The sequence below is a fragment of the Osmia lignaria genome, chromosome 5 (assembly GCF_051020975.1).
Source record: "Osmia lignaria lignaria isolate PbOS001 chromosome 5, iyOsmLign1, whole genome shotgun sequence".
NCBI classification, from domain to species: domain Eukaryota; kingdom Metazoa; phylum Arthropoda; class Insecta; order Hymenoptera; family Megachilidae; genus Osmia; species Osmia lignaria.
The window spans coordinates 4,245,177-4,265,753 of record NC_135036.1 but is presented as its reverse complement, the minus strand read 5'-3'; the positions used below and the strand labels follow the sequence as shown (position 1 = coordinate 4,265,753).

Sequence of the window (20,577 nt, the reverse complement as noted above, 5' to 3'; positions counted from 1 at the left end):
CGCAACGTCGCTCGAGTCGTCGATTTTAGTAGGCGTAATTTCAACTTCCATAAATGCCATCGAATCGTCTTCTTCACGGTGGAACGCAACAAATTCGCCGTATAATTACACGCAACTCGACGTGTACGAGACAACGCGAACACGCGATCTGATCTCGCGCGACAAAAGCCATGAAGAGAGCGAAGGCAGTCAGGCAGGCAGGCGTTGGTGTCGGACGGGGTGCAGCCTCCTTGCCATTACTCCTTCTTACTGTATCGACGGACCGGACTGACCTCTCCCGTGTCCGTAAATTACGATGCATTCCAGCCGATGTTCCACGGTGATAAGTCGTGCAACTCGAAATGTTTCGTCGCCAGCGGGCATTATTTTTGCTGCTCGCGAGCCGATCGCTCCGAGATAGGATTGGACACCTCGCGCTCCGAACGAGCTGTCGATGCATAACGAACCACCCGCCGGATATAAACTTACCGATCTACATATATTTACGCAGCCGGACGCTTACTTTATTTTCGGTACCAATTTGCCGCCAGATGTTATTACGCGGATCGATTACCGATCGGTAATGCAACGGTGTTTATAGGTCGGATAACGACACGAACCGATTGATAATCGGTATACTTTCATCTCGGATTTATTTCGGCGATCGATCACTTTCTTCTCGTTGTTTGTTCATGGGTGGTTTATTAATCATTCTAAGATAATACAGAGCTAATAAATCGTGAAACGATTGGAAAATTCATACTTTCTCCAGATTTTCTTCGCAGAAATTTTGAAATATGCCTGGGGAATTTATTATGGAAATGTACAGCGTTATTCAACTTATCAAAATGTTGGAGTGTGGCAAAAGTCGCGAAATGATAGGAAAAAGTTGTTTTATTTCTTTTTGCAGAAATTTTGAAATATACGCAATTGCGAAAATTATTTTTATTTTGGAAAATTAGCACTGAGTGATACTGACTCAAAAAGTTTAACGTCGTCAGTTTAATGTGCAAGATCCTTTTAAACCTCCACCCTCTTAATCGATGATTCTATGTTTAGTGCAACATTTTCAACAGCATGGTGGGGTATGTGATCTTCCAAGTTCTGAAATTTAGAGGGTTAATTTCACAGATTAATCTGAGGACGATAAACTTTTGAGCGATAATTTTCAAAATAAAACTCAATAATTTTGGAACATTTCCATAATAAATTTCCCAGGCATATTTCTAAATTTCCGTGATTTTGAAAAGGAAAAAACAAAATTTGCCCCGTCCTGTAAATGAATAGAAAATACAAGCATGCAAATTTGCAACATTACAAAATTTTACTATAATAAGTCTCTATAAGAGACAGCAAAAATTTGATCATAGGTATTTTCTTATAATAAAATAAAAGTGATTCTACGCAAAAATCTCTACGTAACATTGTAGAGTTCAGAGTGAAAGCAAGTTTTGGAGTGTTTTCGAGCCGTTAGAGAGGAAGCAGATCTAACAGTAAATTCATATATTGCTTGCTGTTAAAATTCAGCCGCGTTAAGTGGAACGCGTTAACACGGAAAACAAATATCTAGATAGGAATTTTAGTACTGTTATATAAGGTGTTCCAGAAATAGACAGTCAAACTCTAACGTTTATCTTGAAAATGAAAGCAGGTTATATACCACTTGACGACTTGCGTCTAAAATACCTATTTACGGCTTCTGCCCTTTGCGATTGCTTCAATATATTCCCCTGTACCCTTTAACTTGATTTTGATATTGGGATTTAATTTTACAACCGGTGTCAAACGAATCCCTGGCTGGTTGTCAACAATCTGATTCAGAATCAGAATCGTTGCCGACAGACGCGTAACACGGCAATGTTGCATTCGCCCTGCAAGACGCTGCAGTTGCATTTGCGTGTGGGCGTATAAAGGCCTCTCCTCGTCTTTCCCTCACGTCGCGGGGTGATAAGTACGCACCGCGAAAAACGAGACGCCGGATGTGACGTCATCCAGGCCCAGCATATTTGCGTACACGACGAGGCACGATCGCGCTCTGCTGCAATAATTCTCTTCCGACAACCAAAACACTTTGAATCGACCACCTTCTGCCACTATTTTTATTGATAAACAATTCTTTTGCAAGTTTAATCAACTTTCTGCGCGATAGATTTTAACTCCGCGGATGGCGGACCGTGGAGAGGGACCCAATTTTAATCGCGTTCTGCTGCAATAATTCGCTTTCGACAAACCAAAACACTCTGAATCGACCACCTTCTGCCACTATTTTTATTGATAAACAATTCCTTTACAAGTTTAAATAACTTTTTACACGCTAGATTTTGAGTCTCGAATGGCGGACCAGGAAGAGAGCCCCAATTTTCATCGCTTTCTGTCGCAATAATTCGCTTTCGACAAACCAAAACACTTTGAATCGACCACCTTCTGCCACAATTTTTATTGATAAACAATTCTTTTGCAAGTTTAATCAACTTTCTGTGCGATAGATTTTGAGTCTCGAATGGCGGACCGCGGAGAGAGACCCAATTTTAATCGCGTTCTGCTGCAATAATTCGCTTTCGACAAACCAAAACACTCTGAATCGACCACCTTCTGCCAGTATTTTTATTGATAAACAATTCCTTTACAAGTTTAAATAACTTTTTACACGCTAGATTTTGAGTCTCGAATGGCGGACCAGGAAGAGAGCCCCAATTTTCATCGCTTTCTGTCGCAATAATTCGCTTTCGATAACTTAATTATTTTTTAACAATTATTTTTATCGATAAACAATATCTTCGCAAGTTTCTGTATGCGAGATTTGTAACCTTCGGACCGCGAACCATGGAGAGAGCCTCAATTCTAATATAATTTTCTATTTCATGGTGTAATTTCCTAAACTTTACTGTTCCTTTGAAACTTATTCTTTCAACATATAAAACCTTCCACTTAAAAAATTACATATTTAATTTTAAGTTAACAGTTTGGGTCGTGATTCAAAAGTTAATATTTTCAAGTTTTCGTGTACTCGTATGTTTTTGAACGTAGATAGTTCTTGGTTTAATAAATGTAAAGGATCAAGAAAACTTGAAAGACGGTGATCGAACGCGTATTTCGGACACTGCAAATAAGTGGTGCGAGACAATTAAGCTTACACGGTACACCATAGGAATTCGCGATGTGCGGTCCTCGTGCTGTGTGCCTGAGCTTCTTCGTGCACACAATCTATCGTCCCTGGTACCTGGGAAGAGTAAAGAGCGCCGTGCTCGGGTTCAGGGACAAGTTTGTGCAATCGGATGGCATCGCGGCTTAAGCAAATATTGTAGGTCAAATATCACTAGGCGAAACGATTGTTGATAGAATTCCGCTGCTAAATTTAGTTACCAAGGAAGTACTATTTGATTTGAAATTCTATCTGATGAAATAATTCGAAACCCTAATCCTAAGTTGAATAATTAACATTCTGGAGAAATGACAATCTTCAGAATTTCGAATTCTACAGGATGTAAACATTGTAAGTGGATTGTCGTAGAAATGTGATGAAATTTCAAATTCAATGCAACATCTGTGATATCTATTGATGGTATAATTAAAGTATTGTGATTCAAATATGGTTGGTAGAATAATGACAGTCAGTAGAATGGTATCATAATTGGAATTCTGTGTTTGTTACAGAATAAATATTATTAAAATTTAATTTTGTTAGGCTGTTTGAACAACACTCTGTAAAAAGTTTAACCCTCGAGCACCAATTTAATTTAATTTAATTTAGTACTTCAAATTATTTTGCAGTGTTTCTTATTCTTTAATTTAATATAAATATTAAATTTCACCTAAGTATAACTTCTTTTTTAGAATTTTCATTTTCTTTCCTTTTTTGTAATTTTTCAAAATGAAGAATAAGAAATTAATTAGGGTAATATATACAATTGTTGATCCCTATAGAAGAGTAAAAAATATAATATAATTGGAGAGAGCTCCAAGACTAATTTAATTTAACTAATTAATTCTCTGCTTCATATGATTTTCATTTGCTAAATTTTACACTTTTCCTTCAAAAATTATTTTCTAGTGCATTAAACTCTTTTGTTTATAAATTATACATTTGACTTTAAGTTAATATCCTTGTTTAGGTCTCGATTGACCCAGGCTCCGGTGTTCGAGGGTTAATTATCTAAACGAAACGGAACGCGTCGAGTTTTCTCGAGTGAACGTTCCCTTCCCTCTTTCAACAACCCTCCTAAGCTTGATTTTTCACTCCGTGAGAATCCAATGATTCCTTCTTAATGTTCCCGAGGAGATAGGAAGGAATTCGAAACAAGTTGAAGACCTCCTGCCTGGTAGGGTACCACGCCTACGTTACCTTTCGGAGGTTCCTTCTTCTTTGAAAGAAATACTGCTGCGCGAGTCTTTTGGCAAGGAATAAATATCGGTAAATAATCGCGTTGAAAAGTTTCATTTGAATCCTGCAAAATTACGCTACTGAAAATTTCAAAATTTCAATTTCTCATATCTCTGCCAGATAATTAAAGCGATCAAAATTATCGTCCCTGCGCGGTATTCGAAGCTCGCAGAATCGAAAGAGGCGCGAGAAAAACGTCTTCGTGACGAACGAAAGTGCGTCGATGCAATTCTTTGCCGGGTCCCGGTGGTGGGTGTGGGAGCGAATGCAATATTGTGCACCCACGTGCAACCGCTAAGCCTATAACTCATGGGGCAGCACGCGTGTACACGGTCGCGACAAAGCGTACCTTGGATCGGGAACACCGCGAACCTTGAATTCTCCCACTGTGTGCACTCGTCTGCATATATACGTATAACAAATGCACTTCTCCCGGGATTGACCGAGTCTTGTGTGCACCGGTTCTCACGCGATGCACCGCGGACGCAGTCGTTGTGTTCGTTGAATCACCTTTACTACGATTCCCAGTAAACCCTTTATTTCTTTTCCCAACCCGTTAATTGGGTCATTTGAGGATATAACGAATGTTCATTCGAATAAGTGTGAATGTGATGCATTTTCGGATTGCAACGTACGTGCAATAGTTTGTTATTATTATAATTATTATTTCATTTGTTAATCATATACGTGTAATTATCTGATAGAATTAATTAATCAAACTCGATCGTTTCCTCGTCTAAATCTCACCGAGAAGTCTTATTAAAAGGTTCGTGGAAATTCGATGAATGGAGACCGTGAATAGGCTGTAAATTATTTAACGATCAAAGGTTTTGATTGAGTAGCTAAAGTTGAGAAGTGCGTTGCGTAATCGGGATAATTTATTCGGAGACTTTCCTACGGCAACCACTTCCTATAACGTTAATTACGCTTATCAACGCCAGTATCGTTTGCACTATCGGAAACGTGCTTGCAGAGTGAACGAACTGCGGAGAACCGCAAACGTTCAATTTATAATACTGTGCTACCTTCTGGAAAAAAATCCATTTCATTTCCGTTTTCTTATCCTTTTATCTTTCAATGGTTTAATTACCATTATGCAAATTGAAGTTTCATTCATTCTTTCTGTCAAATAAGAATTGAGGCTGAACTTTACTTTGAGGAACGCAAAATTCTTGATTATTTGTTATAAATTTTGATAGCATTTGACGAGTAGAATTCAAAAATACCAGTTTTAAGCTTAGGAATCTACAAAAGTATATTTGAGGTTATTTTGACGCCATATTGACTTCTATTTGTAATTCATCCAATCAGCGGAGTCGCTGTTTCTAAATAAATCGTATTGGCCGCAGCCATTTTGGCGGGAAAATCGAATAGTATATTGTCTCTAGCTACGTGTGTTTTACAAATGTTGACGGATGAGATTGGTTAGGTTATATTTTCTAAATTGAATATTTCCATATTTTCTTTCCTTTGAATTAAATAAGTTCGATGATCAAAACACGTGTAGATAAAGACATTTGACTTTTCCCGCCAAAATAGTCACCACCCACGTGATCTGTCTACAGGCGGGTGCTACGCTGATTGGACGAATTATGGGTAGAAATCAATATGGCGTCAAAGTTTGACGCTCAACTTTGCATAGGTGTAACTTTTGAATGCGTGAATCCCTGAGCTTAAAACTGATATTTTTGGATTCTACTCGTCAAACTCTATTAGACTATCGGAATAAAACTCAACGCTTTTGAGTCCCCCAAAGTAAAGTTCAACAAAAATAGGATTATTCGTTATTGTTCTAGGGTTAAATGAACGATCGGTAATTCGGTTCACGGACTCCTTTACCCAGATTTCCAACACTAATTTACATGGTTGGCCACATATGGTCGACCACGTGAATCGTGAACGAATTCGTGAAGGGAAACGACACGGCTAGAGAAACAGATGTTTTCGCTGGCTCGACTCGTCCTTTAAATATTTTGACGTCCACTCGAAATCCTTAGGAGCCCCTTTCGTGCAAGCTGCCGCGTACTCGATGCACTGATAATCTTTCCTGAATCTTCACGAATGAACGAGCGAGTGATCGGTGGTCATGAGAAAAGATTTCTCTGCTTCTTTTTTTGCTTCCTCGCTTCTTTGGCGGGCCTCGTTGATTCCACTAGTCTGCTGTCCAAATAATGTTTTGATAATAATTAATTGTTCATATTTAATTCCGCCCACTAGTGACAGCCCATAGTATTCAAAGTGTTTAAATATTTTTTGATATGTTAGGTTAAGTGTACAAAGTAATTCTATGCCCCTTCTTTTTATTTAATTGAAAATTTATTTTTAAAAAATCATGGTAACACCAATTATTAAAGTAGGTTTGGTTAAACTTTACTTTAATTTTGTTTACCATTTAATAATTTTCGATGCATAGAATCCAAAAATATAATTTCTAACTTTAGGAATGCATTACGTCTCTAAAATGGAGCGTAATTAACGTGTTATAGAGGTTAGTATGACGCCATATTGCTCCTATCCATTATATGATTGGTCCACGGAGGCAAGTCTCGGGGAATGCTGTCCTAAAAACTAACCTAACCTAATCTAACCTAAGATGCGCAGAGTACATGCGCAAAGTAACTTATATTGTTATTATTTTATTTTCGCGTTACTTTTCAAATACCCAGAAGCGCGGGAAAATATACAAATTTAAAAAAGCATAATACTGGTTAAATTCACCTATCCAGAGAAACTATGAAAAGAAACAGGAGACGAATAAGAAAGAAGAAGTTCGAGCGGGCAACGAAGAACGACTGGTTGCTCCACGAATTCCTTTCCTCTCTCTATCGCAGCCGAATTGTTCGTGATGGCCCGAGCCAGTGAGAAATACAAAAGGGGAGTGCCCAGACAACGTGGACGTCGAAATCGAAAGGGATAGCCGACGCAACGGCCAACCGGAGTGGCATTTAAAGTCATCAGCGCTACGTGACGTAATGCGTGTGGCTGGGCTGCGGGTACCGTGAAGGGCCACGAGGAACGAAAGGGAATTTAAAATGGGAAAAGGGAAAAGAGACACGCTGGAAAATGATTAACGCTTCAATTCGATGGAAAATGCGATTTATAAGCGTGATATTTTATTACATTGTTTTTTCCCTTGATGACGATGCAACTCGTTAGCGACCATTCTACCCGGAGCTGAACAACATGTAATTTGATTAAATCTCCTGTTCCCCTTCGTGTCTAGGTTAGCCACAATGAAAATTGCATTTCCATATCTGGACCTCAAAGTCAGAGTATATTAAGTCCACTTTTTGGAAAAAATGACATTTTACGTGTTTCGTGTATCAAATTTTTCGCTCTTTTTGATGGTTAAAATTATTTTGTTCTAAGTCGTTTAGTTTTCAATATAATAGTTTCAAAATAATATTAAGTCCATATCCTGTTCCGTGCAAAACAGTCTAAATTAGGATGTAGGTTTTTTTTTAGTGATAACAGATTTAAGAAGAATGACTTACTAACACTTAAATTATACTACTTTCAATTCTTTAATTATCGTTTTCTCGTAATTAGCATATTTGCACTTACGTCTTTCTTACATCTAATGGCCTTAATTTACAATTGTAGATTACAATTGAAAAATGTACAACTGTAAATTGAGGTATTTTGTATTTTTTAATATTTTTTATATTTTATTTTACATTTTCACCTACTTCAATATTTCGCATCAATTAGATATAATCTTCTTCGCATTAGTATCGTATAAAAATGATAGATGTTTTTCGTTGGAGAGATATTTTTGATCGTTTACGTCCGTGAAAAGAGAAATAATCGTAGACTGGCCTAGGAAACAGGTGGTGCTTCAACTTTCGTGACGCGTCAACGAGAGATTTTTCAGGAGGCAGTGTTTTTCGAGGAACTCGATTGGAACTCTAGCCTAAGAAGATTGAGCGTTGGGGTAGGCTAGAACCGAGAATCCCAAAGCGTTCTAGGCCTTAAATCTAGCCAGATTAGACCGGGTAGCGCCTTTAATCTGGCCGCGTCCCAATGAAAGCCTCCGTTAGAGACACTGCTGGCAAAATGAAAACGTATGACTTTAAAAAGATGAGAGGGTGCCCCCGCTTAAGCATTCCAGGGATCACGTTGCGACTTTGGGAAACACTTTCTTTCCTTTTTTTCTCTTTTCTCTCGAGATTCGATCGGACGAAACGTTCTTGAACGATGCGAGGAATGAACAATGAGAAAGATCGTTTACGAAATTTCGCGAGATTTTCGATGCAAACAGATGCTTTTACAGAATCTTGATCTCTGAAGGAGAATTTTAGGAAATCTTTATCAGATCCTTCTGTAAAATTCAGCAGCACAACTGGGGGGTCAAAAAGATCAGCCGACCTCCCCGTTAAGAAGTAAAAAATATTTTCTGTTTCAAAAAACACTGGAATATTTTTAAAAATTTTAGAAAACGTTATCATAATGCTAACAAGGCTCAAAGAAAAATTTGTTTAACCCTTAAACTGCGGGGACTGGGTCAATCGTGACCCAAACTTACAAAACGTATAAGGGGATTATATAATTTGTAAATTAAATGGTTTCATATATTCTAAGAGTAACTCTTAAAGAAATAGTGCGAAATGTAGAAAATGAAAATAATAGAAAATAGAAAATTATTCGATGTACAAACTAATTCGGTACCTTTAATATTACACTTTCTTAGTTACTATTTTAAATTCTAATATTTTCCCGCGCTTTTGTGAATTTGAAAAATGGCGCGAGAATATGATATCGATAACGATAAATTGAATAATAGCAGTTAGTATAACTTCTTAAAAATAAGCTATTAATTAAAAAAAGAAAACGCACCAAATTAATTTGTACATCGATACTCTCTCCATGGTCCGCCATTTGAAAGTTAATTTTCGTTGAACCGCTAGTAAAATTAATAATAAAGGTAATAAGTAATACCTACGTGTCAAAGTAATTGATTTACCTTTAAAATAAATAAATCATTTCCAAACATTTGTTATTCGTTTCATGGAAGCAAGTATAGTAAATAATATCTGTTCGTCACAAAGCCGATAGGCAGAAGCGATTAAGCGTAAAATTCTGCAACGTATCCCTCGCGTCAGAAAGCAAAATCGATGGCCGGCGAAACGAGTTACAGCATCGTCCGGTGTTTCCTGAGAATCCATAAGCGGTTATTGTACAACCTGTGTTCAAAGTACTTTAGTCTACACCTCCTTCGATTTTTGCTCTATGCTAAAAAGCACATTCCACGATGCCTAGTCATCTCGAGTTAGCGCGGTATAATGTGCAACCACGGCGCAGAGAGCGTCGCTTGCACTCGACCAAGAGCATTTCGTTATTTACCGTGTTCACCCTTCGACAGTGCAACTTTTGTCAAACGTTTCAACAGAATTTCCAGTATTCTTCAAGAAAGTAACCAGACCCTTCAACAAGTTTCTTGAAATAAATTTCGAAAATAAAAAACTATTTTTCATTTTCTCAAGCTGTATTTTCAAACACTTTGGCCAGTGAATGAACAATTAAGCTTTTTTTCAGTTTCAAAAAAGGATAAAAATTAAATGATTTAAACAAGAATTTCTAACGGAATAAGGTTTAAAAATGTCTCAAAAAATTGTTTGAACCGTTTGAAATAAATGTTAAAAATGTAATCAGTATCTAATATACCAGTAAGTGAACAGAAAGAAAAATACTTCATTTCACGATTAGAAAACGCTGATAAACGCTGATATTCAACACATTTTTCCTTTTTAAACGAATTTTATCTAAATAGAGAGGAAGTACAAGTTAAAGATGTAATATATAATTGATAGCCGACATCATACATTTTTTTACTCTTTATTTTATTATTTATTTACTCTTTTTTTCAATAAAAGTATGTCCCCTTTTTCTTGGGCTATTTGTTTTCTTATTTGAGCTTTTTTTGCTTTCAATTGCTTCTTTCCGTTTCTATTAACATTGTATCAGGACCCATTTTTCTTCTTTCTGGATGATTACCAGTTAATTATTAACTTAAAGTGAATTTCAGGACACTATAACTATCTGCTGCTGTACATAGTGTCCTACTACCATTCCTCACTGCTTCTAGTGCATTGTACATAACCTCCTCTGCACATGTAAACCGCCTATAAGGAATACTTTCTCTACCAAAAACGAATGGTTGGTTATCTGCTTTGAATCATTGCATTGAATGAACACAGATAAATTGAAAATTTGTATTCAATTTATAAAAATTAAGAGACTTCCCAAAATTTTATAAACTTGAAAAACATTATTATCAAAGTTTCCTTTCTTCTAGTTAAAAATTATTATTTCATAATTTTTTCTGGTCTGAATTCGAATAATTATACCACGAATTCGATATTTAATAAAACAGTATTTTTGTTATACATGAAAAAAGGTTAACTTGTTTTACTGGTCACTGTTCATTCACTGGTTAAAGTCACCCTACCATGAATTTGTCTACTTTATTTCTTTGATAAGGATATATATTTATCTTTTTCTTTCTGTGATGCAAATGGGTTAAGAACGAGCCGAAAGTAGCAGACGGAGCAGCTTTGAACATGACCCTAGGCTACGAAGCGCCGGGCCCTTTACAGGACAACCATAGACAAACGGTCGAACCTATCCTAACGTAACCGACCAACCATCTACCATCTTCCTTCGATTCGTTCGCGTTCCTCGTTGCTTCTCTTCAGGCTTTAGCCGTGCCGTCTTTCCGAGAAACCGTTCACCGACGCGACGCACACACAAAACTCATCGACTTCTGGTGGGGAAGCTTCAACAGGCGTTTGTTAACCCCCGTTCCAACCTCTCCTTCGTCTCTTTGCTTATTTATTAACGGCTCGTTACCCTCCCTGGCGTGAACGGATTTTTTTATTCAGGGGTGTGATCTCGCGAACTATCAGGTGACGGCTGGACTAGCTAACTGCAAAAATTCCCTAGAAATTCTTATCTCTTAGAACCTTTCTCCATTTCGTGCTGTTCAACTTTGAATCATTTGAAAATTCTTCGAATAATTTTGTGTGCCTCAGATATTTTATTACATAATAGAAATTAATGAACAATTCCTAAAAGAAGGGTCACAGTGTAATTTTTGTCAGGTCTATTGTGTAGCTCACGGTTTTTGTATTTTTATGTTCATGATTTTATAAATCACTATAATTATATTTATACATATACAGTGTGTAATTGTTTTTGGGCTTATACATCCAGATTGGATGGTCTAAAATGCTTCATATTTGGAATTAGAAATTCGAATATTGACACCTGATATGAACAACATTGTATCTAGTTTACGCTGCGTTTACAGGAGAGCGACTTACAATTTTTTGTAAAAGGGTTGCTTTTGTGTCCTAGTTAATGTAATAAGGATTTAAGCATAGCTTTTTCCCTTATTTTTTTGAGTACCTTTAAATGATTTGTATTTTCTATAATCCTTAAAACAAAAAGTCAAAAAAAGTGGAGTTACAATGTTTTATTTTTGATAATTAAAAATAATACTAATCGTAATGAAAGCATGGTTCCTAGCAGAGCTGAACATTATTTAAAATAATCTTCTGACAAAAATTTCACCTGCAACGAAGATATTCAAAATAAGAAATAAATTATTTACTTGAATAAATTTTAATCTCGAATAAAAACTTATTCGAATAATTAATAATTAAGAGTTCAATTAGTTATTTGAAAATAACAGAAAGAATCAAATTTTATTTGAAATAAAACTATCTTTAAATTGAACTCTAATTTGAAAAATTCAATTAATAAATTATCATTCTGATTTTAAAATATTTTCATTTATTGAAAATATGGATCAGAAGATTATTTGAAATAATTCCCAACTCTAGTTCTTAACAGGAAAAAACATTATTTTTATTATTTTTTAATACACTTGTATTATAGGAACAAGCAACGTAACAAAAATAATAATACTATTCATACCAGACGTCGAAATATGTGTAGTTGGTATTTCGAAAAACGCAAAATTGGGTATAAATTACTGTAAGCCCTTCGATTGTATAACCGGATGTTAAAAGGATGATGTTCATTTGCTTTTTAAAGAATGCACCATTCTTGTTATCAAAAAGTAAATCATACGGAATCATCGCCCTCTAAGCATCGTTGTTTACATTGAAGTGATAAGAGACGAGCTCGTGCCGAGTTGACGCGGGTCAAAATGACCCCGTCGAGGGTTAACGTGCCCGCATCTGGCTGCGACGCTCGTCTCGGCGCCTCGTTGTTAAATACAACGAGGAAGCGTCGGAAACGGAAGACCGATGCGGGCACGAGATGCACTGCTCCAACTTTTACCTTCCGTTCACAAAAATAATCGTGAGCTGAATTCTTTTGATACGAATTTTCAAAGTTTTTTAAACGAGACAGTTGAATTTTTCCAATCAGGAATCTTTTATTATTAAATTAATTCTAGCTTGAAAATTTTTATTTTTCCACCTGTTTATTTGCAATTCACCTTTTTCCTTGAAAGAAAAATCATTCGATATTGCGCTTTTAACTTGAAACCACTATTTGATTTAAACTTCCAATAAGATACAAAAATGTTTTTTATTGACAATGATAGGCGTTGTACGTAATACGTGTACACTCGCGATCAAATTAGGCTTCCGTAGAGAAAATGGTTATATAAGAAGCAGAATTGACGATATTAATTTAAAAGTAATTTAGAAAAAGGATAATGTCATTTTTAATCATTAAATATTATAAAATTTTGTATAGGTTGATATATGCCACTTTTAAATAATTGCTTAATGAACTCAGAGCTGACAATAATTGTGCGTCTATTTTGTTTAATTTAATGCAAGTCCCTTCGCGGCAATAAATATTTACTTCTATTTCCGTTTATTTTCAACTAATTCTGATAAGTTATAAAACTAGAATGCAGGTTATTCATTTGAACAAAAAGTCACGCGCTTAATTAATGAATCATAATAAACTACACTAATAAATGAGTTGTGTAACCTCAAAACATTCACTAAATCCGTGTACTTTCTAAAGAATTTTTCGATCTATTTGCTTTATGGTCCTGTGAGGCAAAATCCCACATATTTGTTGGTATAATATGCCACAAATCACATGTTACACACAAAAGTGGATAATTTCATGCACTATAGCTGTTCTTTCTTCTCAGAACTATGCCTAATAAATATACAAACCGTATTTGTTGGTTATAAGAAGGTTTAAAAACAGCCATGAAGATGGTAAAAAAGGCTCTTATTATAATATGGCAAGCTTCGAAAGATTATGGTACATTTAAACGAAAAATAGTTTTAAAAAAAAATAGTTGCAAAAGATAGATCAATGAAGAGTGCATTCTATCTGAAAACTGTAAGAACCGTTTACTTTGTGAAAAAATAGATACCATTTTTTTTAAATATTTGTACGTTTCATTGATTTCGACAATTTTTTATTATCACTATTTTAACTAATTTAAAATATAGTTGATTTGCATTAATTTTTAATCATTATTTCCTAATCCAGGACTCCACTACTTGTATACAATGCCACTTTCAAAGCCTTCTGAACTTTTAATTTTACTATTAAATACGAGTTGGATATCTGTAATATTATTAATCAACAAACATAATTAATCATATTATTATATAGTTTTATCCTTTTCCTTGTAATTATTTATACTTGCGAGATATCACTTTTTAAATTTAACTCTGGCATATTACACGGAGTTGCCCTAAAACTGAGAAATATGAATAATAAATAAACAGCAATTCAATATTCTCCCGCATAAATGTTTATACGCGAGTGGTGGGAGAAGCAGAGATCTATATATAGGAACCACTTCGCTGGATCGTCATTTTTTCCAGGGACGCCTACGGGAAGACTGATTTGATCGGGAGTGTACACCATGGAATCTAATCTTCCGAATGTAATAAAAAAAAAACGGAATGTAAAGCAAGGAGTGGTCGAATATCAGAGTGTACGGTTAAAGTTTTCGAACGCAAACACATGAAATTTAAAAACCACGATACCGGTTCGTACTACGCGATACGGTACCCATATGTAGGCATTTAAACCATATCATTCATCCGGAGGAAAAATGTTACAATTGAAAAAATGAAACTTACATTAAAATTACAATTTACACCTAAAAATTACAATTCGAATTTTGAACTTTTTGAACGAAAATCGGACAGTTACCTTGGAATAGCTGCCATTTTATTATAAATTAATGTTTAACAAATTCGAACTATCAACCACAAGATAAAGATATATACTTACAAAATCTCTGGTTTTTTAATGTCAGATAACCCAGACAAGAATGACGTTGCTCACCGCAAAACAGGTTTCTAAAAACAATCATCAGGAAATCATTTATATCTCCCTTACTTTTCAATATTTTTTAACGAAAAAAATTTGTGTATATATTTTAAATTATGTACTTTTATGTGCAAAAGATTGTACACGCACAACGGTTTCCATTTCTCCAGAAAAAATTCGCAAAAATTCGTCTTTTTTGGCCACGCAAGTACATACAACCCTTTAAAATAGAATTTTAGTTGATGACAATCATTGTATAATTTACTCTAATTAACTCACCGAGGCGCCGATTACATTATATTCAATCTCCAGTACAGTCCACGTCTTAAATTTTCAAAAGACTGAACCGAGTCACCGTATGTGCATATCGTTCCGAGCGAAAGGGTTAAAAAACGTGTCACAGGTATTAGCATATTTCTTCGACTTCCATTGACTGTTTTCCAGACTCGGAGTATGCGTATCCTCCTGAATTCCGTGGTCGACGGAACAATGTTGAAAACACAGGGCGGCCAGGTAACTCGTCTTGTTTTCTAATTTAAATGAGAAACCTGCATAGCTTCACGCTCGGCGTTATTCCAAATATGTATACCCGCGATGGAAACCGTGAAAAAGACGCACGGTTTTCGAAGGGGAAGCGGTGTAACCACGTAAAAGATAAGCGAGATTTCGGTTGTTTCGTTCAACGGAAGAAACGTGGATCCTTGTGGGACACGCCTTGCATGAAGAACACTTGTGTTACCGGGAAGAATGTGAAGTCCAAACACGACCCAACGGCAGCAGCATCGACCCATCGAGTTCGACGCTTGTCTGGTAGCCGTTTACTGCTGGATCAACAGAGAACCTCGATCCTATTGTGATCATCAATTGAACGTACAGTAGACTCTTGATAACTTTCCGCGTTCGGGATTGTAGGGGAGGAAATATCTGGGAAACGGAAACTTAACAAATGTCTCCTATCGCAATGGTAAATGTATAATATTGTGCTGGAAAGATAGGGAGACAATCAACGTCGAAAATTATTATTTAATATTTATTTATTATTACTTACCTCGGACATCAAAATTGTTAAGAAAATAAGAGGGTCGGTCCTAGACATTTTATTGTTCTATTCTCCCCCTCATGAAATTCTTATAATAATATCTTAGTGAGTTTTAAAATTCATAAATTAGTGAAAAATAATGATGAACTAGATATATTGTAGAAAGAGGAAGAGATGGTTAAAAGAAAGAAAGAAAATGTCTCCAAATTTTTTAAGACATCTTCTTTGATTTATGACATTATTAACAAATAATTTGTTGGAGAAATAATTAAGAAATCATTTAGATCGGACGACAGACCATGGAGAGAGTCATAATTCTAATTTAATTCTCTTTAAAAATTATTCTTCTAACAGACGAAACTCTTTTATTTAAAAATTACACATTTAATTTTAGGTCAGAATCCTTGTTTGGGTCATGATTGGGCCAAGCTCCGCTGTACAAGGATTAAATAATAAAATATAATTATCTTTCGTAGTCCAAACACTTTTGGTTTCAAATAGAATTATAGTGTACCTATTATATTATATGTATTTTCTACTGTTTTAGAAAAGAGGTCAATTATTTGAATGTCCTATAGTTTAGACCAATTTTATAATTCCCAAAAATTTGCCGTATTGTATCGTCGTTTGGAAAATAAATATAAAAATGATTCTTTTACACGATATACATTTTGTAGCCAGAAATTATAGGAAACTCCTTGTTAATCGTTATCAGTGAACGCAGCCGTTTGTCACGATCGATACCCTGCATAGATCCCAGAAGAAATGGGTGAAAAAAGTAACCGAGGGTGAGATACGACGATTTGTGTACTGCGATAGAGCAGAAAGGGCAGTTATTGGCGCCGGCGCCTCATCATCATCGTTACACACGTTACAATCTACTGACTGTTAACTATCTTTTATTTGCGTGTAATAATGGTTATACAAGAACTGTCGTTTCTTGCTAATTATATACAGTCGTTACTCGATTAGTTCTTGTTACTTCTTACCTGTCGTGCGAGGTAATTGAAAATGTTACAAGATGATGTTTAATAGAGGAATTTTTTATATTCTTTCAATATAAAATACAAAGTCATCAAATACATCTGGCTCTGTAAAATACAATCTTAACTTATGGTGCCGGTGTTAAATTAAATTATATCGTCGGTCTAATGCCTAAGTCGAAAATCTGTATTTTTGTCGGTTTTTAATTAAATATGTAATAAAATTTCATTTTAAACAGAGTGACCAAAATCTAAGCATCTACTAAATAGTAGGGTAATTAAATAATTATCCAAAAGTCTGACTAATTACCCACGTATGAAATGTCAAATTGCCAAATGCTAAATCTTCAGAGGGCTTTTTTTTGAGATTAAGAAATCGAATTTTTTAAATCTTTTTATTTGATAATAAAAAATATTTGCAATCAGAATATATAATAAAAAAAAACAATTTTTGGGACGCTATAAGTGGGCGAAAAATGGTCACAAAGTTGGTTCCAACGTATGAATTGATAGAAGCAAGATTGTAGAAAAATGTTTCCCCTGTAAAATCACGTTTTTCTGTAGTCATATTCCTTTTTCTCAGTAACCATCCGACTGATCGAGTTAAAAATTTTGTGTGCTTTTACTACTAAAGATAAAACGTATTTTAACTGATGATTTTTTTTGAAATTTCACCTACAGCCAGATTGGCAGCATCTTTTATATTGTAGGTAAGAATACAAAAAAGCCCACACATTGATAGGGTTGTATAATATTTTCTATTCGGTATTTCAACATTCCCTTTGGCTGAAATACATATCTAGTATGATAAGTTGACAGCTGCAGTAGATTCTGAGAAAAAGGAACATGAATTTGGCTAATTTTCTATATACCGCAGAAAATACATACCTACTCCCCTTATACGTTTGACTACTGACTATTCGAGACTTAAACGTTCTGTGTGTACGAAATAAGAATTAAGTCAATAACACTTATTTTTTCTTATTTCATGTCATTTTTCAATTTATTTTTCCATTCTTCTTTTTCTCATTGTTTTATCACATCATTATAGTTTGATAACATATAAGGTAAATGTCCTCATTACCGGACATTTAAGAGTATGGCTGTTTAGAAATAGTAATTTCTTACTAATATTCAACAATATTTAAGTACGATATGAATTATTATATTTATTGAAGTCTTTAGTTTTCCAATCGAATCGATTTTCAAGCGTTATTTGACTATTTACACGAAAGTTATAGTAAAAATTATTTTCGATCTGAGTCCCCTCTATTAACTGACCTGTACCATCTATCTATATTGACCAGCAGTTACTTAGATATAAATAATAAAAATTTAAAGAATGTTAAATGAAATAATAAATAAAATACTCTAATTACAATATCCAAACCTTTTAGTTAATATATCATTTTATCCATTGCTATAAACAATAACAAAATCATATGGTCGCTAATGGGGACATTTACCTTAGGGTCTAATTAGTAACATGCATTGATATACAAGAAACAAACCATGAACGCATATGTGCATCCATAGCAGTCAGAGGATTAAATAATTAATATTTCTTATTACCCATCAGACTATAAATTCTGTAGACATTGAGTTATATGAAGCTGATTTAATAACAATATAAATAAATTTACGATTCCAGTTCTAAACTTCAAACCTCAATATCTAAAAATGATACTTATGCACATCTGTGATTTTGGTATTTCATCAACGATATGTAAAAAGGAAAAGAGGAATCATCAGCAATTTTAAAATGATTTATGTATCACAAAGTTTCCCAAAGGATCAATCTTTTTCCCAGATTCGTGTCAACGATGTTTACACGTCGATTCAATGCCCATTGACGAGTTAAATCGTTGGTGGTCGATCGGTGTTTATATTTATCTAGAAAAATACCGTTGTAGATGCGATATGTAATGGTAGATTATGGTCAAACCGTAATGAAAGCCCCTATTTTTACAAACAACACCGTTGTGACTTTGTATTGAGCGCTCCTTTATCAAAGGGGAGCGGAAGCAGTTATCAACGCGGGATACGATAAGCGTCAGTATTCGATAGATTTAGTTAGAAAAGATCGTTAAAAGGGTGTGGTTATTTAATATCATGCTATCTAACGCTAACCCTTTCTTTCGTAAGTAGCGGCGGATTAAGGGGAGGTCTCAGGGTGGCTACAGCTTCGAGCTCCACTTTCCAGGGGGCCTTGTTGTAAACCTTCCATTTACTATGTCAATAAATATTGAACGAAACTTTAAAACTAATCTTGTCTTGTTCGTAAGCTCATTTTACTTCTGTGGAATACAAATTTCCTGTCATTTTGAACACGAAGGGTTGATATTGAATTAGTAATAAATTTAAGGGAGAATGGGGCTATCGCGATCACTTATGACAAATTATTAATATTTTTGTTTTAAATTGACTTCTCTCAAGCTTCTTAACTATAAGAAAAATATAAGGCTTTGATTTTAACTAAAATTGTCGAACACATTAGAAAGGTTACATAAGGGACAATGTAGGATTTAGGAAATGGAAATAATATGAAATATAAAATTAAATTAAAATTGTGGTATTCTCCATGGTCCGCTGTCGCAGGGCTCTCTCTTCATGGTTCACCATATGGGGGTCTTTGCATTATATATTTAATTAATAGCTCAATCGACGGCGTCTGAATTGTGTAGGGTCACGATAATCAAATTATGAATGGTGATGATCAAAGTGGGGTCATGAGGATCATTACGTTATGAATTTAAATACGGGAAAAGGATTTTTTATTCAATTCATATAATATTAAGCATTTATATTATTGAAAGTAGGGTAATGTATACAGTTATTGACTCTTATATAACAATTGATCCTTTTTCTAAAAATGTAGAAAATATTACATAATAAATTATAATTCTATTGTGAACAGGAAGTATAATTATATTTTATTATTTAACCCTTAAACAATGAAATCTGGGTCAATCGCGAACCCAAATATGGATATTAACCTAAAATTAAACGTATAATTTTTAAACAAAAGAATTTCATGTACTAGAAAAATAATTTTTAAAGGGACAGTATATAATTAAAAAAAATGAAACTAATATGAAGTATGGAATTAAATTTGAATTATGGCACTCTCCATGGTCCGCTGTCAAAGAGTTAAGAAATGCATTATGTTATATTCCTTACTTAAAAAAAATGGTCAATTATTGTACATATTCAACAACTATGTACGTTACCCTATATTGTATAAAAAGAAAATTTGATTCTCATGACCCTAAATGCTCGTGTAATTTAAAAAGCTGTAAAAAATAAAAACAATTGTTAATTACACCTGATTTTTACTCCGTCACCCATTTATGGATGACGCTTGAATTTCAATAGGAATCCATCACTCATATTATTAGGAAATCTTTGACTTACTTAATTAGAAATACTTGTATTAGATACTTGAAATTGTGGACAAAAATATAATGAAATATTTTAAAGATAATATACATAAGATTTGTGAAGACAAAAGTAATACTTCATGGAATTTTCAATGGTTTTAGCGTGGCATTCAAAGTGTTAATGAAAATTGAAAAGTATCAAGTTACATTATTAACATACCTAAACGTACTAAAAAATCTCATAATTGCATGATAATTTATTACATGAACTATAAAAATTTGATTGCACTATATCTTCTTCTGTGAATATTTGAATACATTTAATACGCGCTAAAACTCGTCAGAAAAACGAACATAAGCATTATCTCCTGGAATTTTTATAATTATCGTAATCATCGTGCCCCGCTGACCACGATGACCCCATTCTTCCGTAGATCGAAAATCTGCAATAACTAAGAATAACTAAGATATCGTTAACTCACATCTTGAAAATTTCACAATTTCCCGGACCTCCCGTCGACTATAAAC

The 20,577-nt window shown here is 34.6% G+C and overlaps 1 long non-coding RNA gene across 1 annotated transcript in view; it reads left to right on the top strand.

The window, feature by feature from the left end:
* LOC117607930 (uncharacterized) overlaps positions 1-20,577 on the top strand; it is a 124,982-nt gene that overhangs the window by 103,570 nt on the left and 835 nt on the right. The gene's annotated exons all lie outside the window — the stretch shown is intronic.